Consider the following 9,713-nt stretch of genomic DNA (forward strand, 5'->3'; position numbering starts at 1 on the left):
TAAAAGTATACATTCATCCAGTATCATTCATGTGTTTTTCTCACGAGAATTGTAAATAAAGCTTCCGTTTATCGATGAAAGCTCGTAATTAATCGCTTCTAATCCTTTTTTTCATGAATATTTTCATGACCTCTACTGCGAGTGTATGTTTACAATGTATCATATAATATTTTTTCCCCACTTTTTTACGTTATTAATTAATATTTATCAAAGGCTTGGGGGGGGGGGAGAAGAGAGAGTGTGAGAGAGAGAAAAGAAATTCTACTAAAACTTAGTCTTAGCAGCTCTGTCGTAGTTTGTATTTCAGTCGATCCAGCTGAAAAACAAGAAAAGCAGCGGAAGGAGTTGAGCCAGTGACCAAAGATCTAAAAGGATCTCTACGGTTCAGCGTGCACACATCGACTAACCACAAATTTAGCCGACTGAGCTAAGCTGCTAAAAGATCCATTCCTCCTCCTCCACTCCACTAAGCAAGGATTTAATAATAATTATTGATAATTAATGCATATGTTGATGTCGTATCCTTGACACGAATATAAATATAGTACGCAATGATATCCAAAACACCAAGAACTTTATTTCTACTATACTGAGATACTCGACTCGAATTGACTCCCCTTTGTTAAGAAAGCACAGCTTAATACAGCATGCCAGGTGTACCTAATAATATTTAAATCTATCGTTAACTAAAGAAGGCGCAATATTACAACAGTTGAATGAATTCTACTCATATTGTAATACAGTAAAACCTCAAATTGAAGCCCAATGAGCTTAATATTGAGAAGAAGCCCACCTAGAATTGAAGCCCCTCTTTAGTTTGCAAAAGTAGCCTTCGAAAGAAAAAGTTGGTCTCGAAAAGAAGCTAATTTCAAGATAGCATTGTTTTGTTTTGTTTGTTTTTTTTTTTTCGAGATAGTACAGTGCATACACTGTGCATGAATTTCAAGGAAATAAAAAAATGTAAAACATGTTTGGTGTATACAGCAGTTCAGATGATTTATTGTCGGTTAATACACTCCATGACGCAGGCTGATGTTACAGTGGCCCGATTTATTGTTTTGTATTAATAATTCCCAAAATTGATAGCATTCATTTTAAAAAGAAGCCCCTCCATTTATACGCTGCAAAAGCAGCTTCGAAAAGAAGCCAATCGCGAAAAGAAACCCATCTCTAAAAGAAGCTTATCCTAAGTTCGCATAAAAAAATTAAAAAAAAAAAAGAAAAAAAAAAAAAAAAAAAAAACCCAGAGCTTCAATGTAAGGTTTTACGATATGTTGATTGAATGGTTTTTGTGGCGATCATTGGACATTAAGCGTGTAATGACACGCGACACCAGAGTTATAACCTTTTTGATGTCCCGAGATGCGTCCTGTTGTTGAAATGCTTTGATGAAATACAGATTTTTGAATACTGTATTTAAAATCTGGGAGAAAGGTGAAAAATGCTGGCCTGTGTTATGTATGATGTGTCTCACCTCTTTATATATTTGGTTGTGCTTCTACCATACCTTTTACTTTATTTTTCTATGTTTCGTATTATAAATTATACCAGTACATATATATGTATAAATCCAAGTCATCACGTTTCCTCTTCTTTTTGCTGTTCAGGTAACAGAAATCAGGTTTTCTCAGAAAAGGGACTATTAGTATACGACTTTATTTTAATTTTTATTTGTTTATTTATGTACAAACAAACACTTGTTTTACGTGCAATTTGCAAATTAAGTGGCCATTAGGAATAAAATTATTTTACAACCATTTACTTGTGTGGTCCTTCTGGTGGTGATTGGGCAGTACACCGGGAGACAATCCCTACTCTTTAATTTTCGGTATAGTGTACTGCGTTATTTTTTTATTTACTGTAAAACGGCCTCACGCGTGTTAAAATACAACATTTACTTACGCAAGCAGAAGTAAATGTAACTTTTAATCGACGATGGTGGCGCAGTCATCATTCAACTATCTGTGTGCTTATCACCAAAAAACATTATTAGGTCTATCAATCTGTCCTTTTCAAAGAGATTTACAGCATTTACGCAAACCTAATGAAATCTAACTTCTAATCGACAATGGTGGCGCAATCACCATTTGCACTTTTGCTATCTGCACTTATCCTCGTACTACCGTAAAACATCGAATTAAAGCCCTGGGCTTTTTATTTTTCGAGAACTTTAGATGGGCTTCTTTTTGAGATGGGCTTCATTTCAAAATGGGCTTCTTTTCGAGGCTACTTTTGCAAAGTGAAGAGGGGGCTTCAATTCGAGATTTTCAAAACGAGTTCTGTACATTTTGCGAATTTTTATTATAAAATAATAATACAGCCACTGTAATATCGCTCTGTATCTTGGAGTGTATTTAACTGACATTAAATCACCTAAACTACTGTATAAACCATAAATTCAAAACATATTTTGAATTTATTTTGTTTTTTGAAATTCATGTACAGTGTATAATAAACTACAATCTCAAAAAGAAGATTATGCTTTTCTTAATGCTATGCTTCTTTTCGAGGCTAATTTTGCAAACTAAAGAGGGGCTTCAAAACTATTATGTCATATGTATGCATAATAGTAAACGTATTAGATAATAAAGTGACTTTTAGATGCTAATAATAATAATAACAATAATAATAATAATAATGATAATAATAATTATTATTATTTTTTTATTATTATTATTATTATTTTTATTATTATAACACAACCATTATAATATTATTGACAATAATAATGATAATAATTATTATTAATAATAATGATAATGATGATAATAATAATGATGTTTATAATAATAATAAAAATAATAATAATGATAACATAATATTCACATTAATGTGAATATTACTACACATCTTTTAAATTAATTGATAGATATATTACGCGTCTTAAGTTATTAGAATCTTTAAAGTGTATTTTTCAACTACGCAATTCATAGATCCATTTATTAGAAATATAATTACGTATTGCCGAGATACAGATTTGCAAACAGAAACAGATTATTTTATCTTCATTATTTTATTATTGATGTTTTATTATTAAATGTATTTTGTTATTCATGTCTCCATTATCCACTTTTTGATGTTTTTATTATTCAAGTATTTCATTAAACATGTGTCTTCATTATTTTAATATTACTGTCTAGTATCTACATAATACTTTATTAAGGACTAATTTATAGTTCGTGACAATTTACAGATAGGTGTCTTACCATTATTGACATCTTTTGAAATCATATTTATGTCCACTAAAATATCGTAACAAATAATTTTAAGCTAACACGAATCTGCAAAATATTTGGACGAGGAATTGTCAATCTAGAAAAGCAACACATTACATGTAACAATTCAATATTCAAGTTACGTTAAACTACGAACAGTGGAAGTTAACAGAGTAGCATTCAGTAAAGTTAAGTGGATCGTAACACTTTACTGAGTGCTAAAACAAGTCAATACGTGACGAATAAGGAATGTAAACAGTTTAGCATGTAGGCCTAATTTATAATCCAGTTTTTAATATATTATTGTCAACATTATAAGCAAAACCAGAAAAAAAATATAGGCTTAGAATAGTTCCTTATTGAAAAGAATCTTTGTTTTTCGTTTGCAAAGGTCTTTCTAAAATTTAGTTAAAGATATTATTCAAGATTATGCTCTAGAATATACTGTAAACTTGTATATATACTTGCATTTATCGCATTGGTATTCACATACTGATTATTAAACATTATGATGCTCATGACGGATTAGAGGTTGAGGGCCAGTGACGTCCAACCCTTTCTCCAATATAATGTTAGAGTGCCTTTTTAGTAGACAGAAAATGTTAGAAAAACGATAGCCAGCATCTGTTCTGGGGTGGTTCATTTATAAGAATAATTTTTAAACTAATATATTATTTATATTTTTTAACTTTTAAAAAATCGCACGTCTCTAAAGGATGGGATTGTGACAAGAGACACAAGATGGTTCCCAAGGTCGTTTAAACTGATGTCATCTACTAACACAGGAGTGCCCATTTCGTTCTAGACCCCCACCTGCAAATATCTTGATTCGTCTTTTTGGTGCCTCTTTCGCGAGTAATAATTATTAGGCCTATCATTATATTATATCACATTTCTGGTAGAATATACACATGTTTTTCTGGCTATGTACGATTGTAAACCCGTCCTACTAAACATCGTGCACGCGATTTAAATCAGAGTATACTCTTAGTTTCATGATTCAAACATGGTTAAGTAATTTAATGATTTATAGTTGTTTGACCCTGCAATATAAGCATAACAATACACGCGTTTGTTAATACCCTTGCAAAAGTGCATTTAATATCATCCCACTATTCTGCTGTCATCATGTTCTGCTATAGTATATTCAGGACAGTTGACTGTCCATGCAGAAAGGAATATGCGATGGTTATATTATAATCCTATTATGGACTATACTGTCCTTTACAATATAGATACAACCAGACATTCTACATGGACAGTCACCCATTACGAAAACAGAATAATAGGGTGTAAATATTCATCAAAACATATATTCAGTCTCTTTTCGTATTTTTTTCATCATATTTTACTTGTTATATTCGTCTTGCTGTTTTTTTTTTGTTTTTTTTTTTGGGGGGGGGGGGGTTTTGTTTTGTGTTTGGTGATTCAATATCCCCATATCTATTTACAAAATAGAATTGAAAATCAGCCAAACTCCTATGAAAGATACTCTGTTTTAAGATACAGATGTTACCATTGGTATTCCAATGTTGCTGAAGTATTTGCAAACTCATTTTAGGTAGGTTCGAATAAAACATCGTGTACCATTGATCCAAAGTCTATCAAGCTTTTTGTGGGTAGTTTATATGTTTTCTTGAATATAAAAAAATATATTTATATGCTAATAGTCACTTGCAATATTAGTATTTTATCAAATTTACGTAACGTCAGACTTTTTAAACAATCAAAGGAGCTCAAATTAGCATCATCAACATTACTATCAACATCACCATTATTACTATTATCACCTCTATCATCATCATTAGCACTATCATCATTATCATTTACAATACCATCATCATGTTTGGTGATCGCCCTTGTGATTAAGAACAATTGATCTATATTTAATACACGCTTTAGTAAATATTATCTTCATTACCATTAGATGTGATTGTTATGATCTTATGCAATATAATTATTAATTTTCCTTACAAAAAAAGTTATTACTGACGACTTCGTTTAATTTCGTTTATTTATTTTGCACATCAAATATCACAAGACATTTAAGCGTGAAATTAGACATCGCTTATACGAACTAATACGAAGTACATGAATGCTTGTTAGTTTTATTCTAATTAATATTTATAAACGATGGGTTTGTTATTCAAAGATGTAGAGTAAGTGCCTTATAAGTATACATAATACTATTGCTTATGGGTACGTCATAACTTTCAACGGGCGTGACCTCATACTGTATTATGCAATACCATCAAAGCTACTGCAGTGTAGGCCTACTTGAAAAGGTAGGATGTTCAGTTGTTTAACAGAGAGACTAAAATACTTATCTGGTCTATATACGGCTTGATACGGCCTGCTCTGACGAAAAGCTGTACGTTATGTAAACTATTATGATGTTACCTTCCCTATATATCACTCTATAACATTTCCGCCCCTTCTTTTATACTAATTTTCGAGTATTTTTCTACCACCAGAAACAAATAACCAATGTTAAAGCTTAAATACTAACGTTACAACAAAGCAAATTGTGCAATACCACGTTAATACTCCAGTAAGTTCTAATAATAAGCGCCACTAACTAAAATGCGCTCGATGCTCTTGAATAAAAGTCCCACAAGGCATCCAACAATTCAAATACACGACACGTTACCCAGAAAGTTACACAATTATATATACGTCACAAGGGTGACTTAAACACATTCTGAATAGTAGGCCTCTTAGAGGCTACATCTATATTTATATTCCACTTTATTTATTCAAATATATCAACATTAAAAAAACAAGTTACAAATCGTGGCCAAAGGCCAAATTGGTAGCAACTTTTACAAATAATAAAAGATCACAAACAGAATCCACACACACACACACAAAATAATCATAAATAAATAAATAAATAAATAAATAAATAAATAATATATATATACATACATACATACATACATACATACATACATACATACATACATACATACATATATATATATATACATATACAGTTGCCTGACGATCGCAATAGCGTGAAACTCCGAGTAGCAACATTCTGTGTAAATTGCGAAAATATATGCTACAGACTTTTTCATAGTTTATACAAGATACGAGCACTCGTTCTAAGAGTAGTTTATACAATGGTTACCAACTTCTACACTGCCAAACTTGATTAAAACTCTATCTAACAATGGAATGGTATTTATTCAATGCTGACTTTACAATGTAGTCGCTGAAAAAAAAACGTACAGATTAAGCCTATAGGTCTAACAAAATTAATATTCGAATTAATGGTGTTAATTATGTTAGTGGTCTAGTAGATATCAATTCGAAAATATACGAGATATTTTACGGCTTTTAAGTACTACAATAGTAAAATTTAGAACGACCTTGGATATTGGCCTACATTGAAGTGTACAGAGAATGGAGTAAAATTTTTATGAACAATTTATAGTAAAAAGAAGATATAAAATGTTTATGTCATTATTCAATCAATTGCATGTTAAGCTTAGGGAACCATCATAGTTGGGGCTGAGGAGTGAAAAGAATCAATTATCATTATTAAATCCGCCCCTGCGCACGATTCCGAGATTATCCCAGCCACATCTTGAAGATTGGAATATGGTTTATCTAGATACAGCAGATATTCATGAAATTTGTTGTAGATTTAAACATCTCAGGAATAACATAGAGAGCAGTTTACTATACGCAATAACCTCTAGAAGTAAAAACTCTCCTCGAACAACATTCCGTTTAATTCCTAGTCTAGGTTTTTGTGTCGGAATAATGATCACTAATGAAAGTGAATATGTATCTGGTCGAGTTTGTATTAGGCATAGTGCCTATATAAATTTAAAGAAGTAAACTTTGTTCATTGGTTATTTTTTCCATACTCAATTATCACTTTGATTTTTACTGGGATTGGGGGGGGGGGGCGCGGTTGGGGGGGGGGGGGGGGCGAGGGCAAAAATTAACAGGTAGGCAAGTCCCCTAGACCTCCTTCTCTACGCGGCTGCAATTATGTAATTGTTGATATTTTGTTATTAACACATGGCATATAACATTAAAAAATCTTAAACAAACATTTTTAAAGTGTATGATTTACGTTTATGATTAAGTTTATTTAGACTTTGTTGAGTTATTCTTGGTGTTTACACCGAATAAATCCCATCAACTCAAAATCGTATAGCGTTTATGTGCAAAATACAAAAAGTGTGAACCTCCAAAAACATTTTAAAAGTAAAATGGGAAAAGAAACTGTGAATTGACCCACTGCATAGGGATCTGATATGATCCCCTTATAATTTCGTAGGGGTGGAGGCATGCTCCTTAAATCCTCTGGAATTATCACCAGAATAAACCAACTGAAAATATTATTTCTTTGGATTTTGTTGGGCTATTCTTGGTGTTTAAACCGAATAAATACAATCAAAGCAGAAAATAGTGCTTATCCTCATTGTCATAATGAGAAGTGATGTTGAAATCATGTATGAAGTAGAAAGTACATGAGAAACAAAAACCAACTCGACATTAGTTATACTCGTTTTACGGCTATAATGGTAATAGCGAGGGTGATATTGAGAGTTCTTATTTAAAAAAAAACGACTTTACGGAGGTCAGTGCATTTATCTTTTTAGTCTGGTCTACCTTTCGAGGACTATCCCCTTGCAACCCCCTTGAGTGGTTCTGGGCTGCCGTGGCACCGTTCACTCATGCTATCGTCGGGAAAATTGGACATCGCACCCCGATATCAAATTGGCCCTACAGATCATGTAAACATATTAGCATAAAATGCCCAATGAGGGTGTACCCCTATCAAATGTGGCAAACACTTTTGTGTATACACTGTTTTAGGCCTATATAATTATATCCTGTATGTTCAATAGGCCTAATATTTCTATCGTAACAAAAATAAATTTTTAATTATAATAAATTATTAATTATTTATCAACTAGTATAATTTTGACAATCATTATTGAATTAATAATAATATAAGTAATAATAATAATAATATTAATATTAATAATATTAATAATAATCATAATATTATTATAAGCAAAACATAAAGTATAGTCTGTCTTTATCTAAGTAGAGTCTTGCTATGGATCGTAAAATAGAACACCGACTTGCGAGGTAAAATCATAAATTAAAATTTATCTGGACTACCAATAAATATCGTCTAATCGTCTTTTTAATGTTGGAGTGCATTGCTTAAATTATTTATTTAGAAGGTAAACACATGATGTCTGGATACAGCGATGACAAAAAAAAAACATATTTACTCGTCTATTATTCCATTATTTATGACCGTCTTAATGCACGCATTAAAGTAAACTTATTAGATAATTATGCTTAAATGATTTGACTCCAGGATTCTGAATATCCAAACAATAATCATTTAGAAGTAAATTATGATGGAGCAATAGTAATAAAATTGAAATAATAATAATAATAATAATAATAATAATAGTGACAATAATAATAATAATAATAATAATAACAACAATATTAATAATAAAAAATCAACACTAACAACAGAAACAACAACAACAACAACGATAACAGCAACTAGACTTACTGTGTCTGTTTGTTCAACAGAACGACTTCTCCCTTTTGACATAATGAAAATTGATGTTGAAATTGCAACAGAAATGTAATTAAAAAGTATAAAGTAAAATAAAATCTAAATACTAAGCTAAAAGAATTATAAGATGATAAAAAAGCAATGAAAACAAAATTCACAACTAACACGATGTTAGTGAGACTCGAACTGAGCTGCGATGGTAATAGCAATGATAATATTGAGACTCATATCATTGTGCGCTATATGAGCCAACCCTGCATAAGCCAGTGCATTTTTAGTTCATAGGCATCGAGGCCGAGTTGAAAGGCATGACAAACAACATCCACGACCTCATGGTTCATGCATTTCACGGTAACTGTGCGTTTAACGTAGCTGCAGTTGATTTAAAACGTAGCTGCAGTTGATTTAAACACTTTAAAAAACGTAAATTGAGTTTATATAGTTTAATCAAATGTGCTATGAAATTATTTAAATGGTCCTCATATCAACACCTTACTCCGGATCGTCACCAAAATTTAATCATTTCTTCATAGAACCATGATGAACTTTTCTGAAAAGTTGGATTTAGATCCATGTATAAATTAGAGATATTTATTTATGGGACCTCAGACCCCAGCAATTGTAATGACCCTGAAATTCACTCCAGAATGTGGATTGTCACTAATATTTTAAAGATACTTCCTCGTAACATATTTAAAGTTTACAGAAAGTTTAATTTAGATCAGTTCAGTGGCAGATCAAGAATTTCAAAATAGAGAAGGGACGGACCGGAGAGGTACTTTCACAGATGGAGGATATTATGCCACCTCAGCCCCGAGGTAAGAAAATGTGTGATTATGGTACCTCTAGTTGGCCAGAAATTGCACTCTCCAGTTTAAAATTTGAATATAATTTTATTTGTATCCATTTTTTTTTATTAATATGAATAA

Source organism: Anneissia japonica, unplaced genomic scaffold (assembly GCF_011630105.1).
Source record: "Anneissia japonica isolate Jap-2015-1 unplaced genomic scaffold, ASM1163010v1 scaffold8330_len36538_cov93, whole genome shotgun sequence".
NCBI lineage: Eukaryota > Metazoa > Echinodermata > Crinoidea > Comatulida > Comatulidae > Anneissia > Anneissia japonica.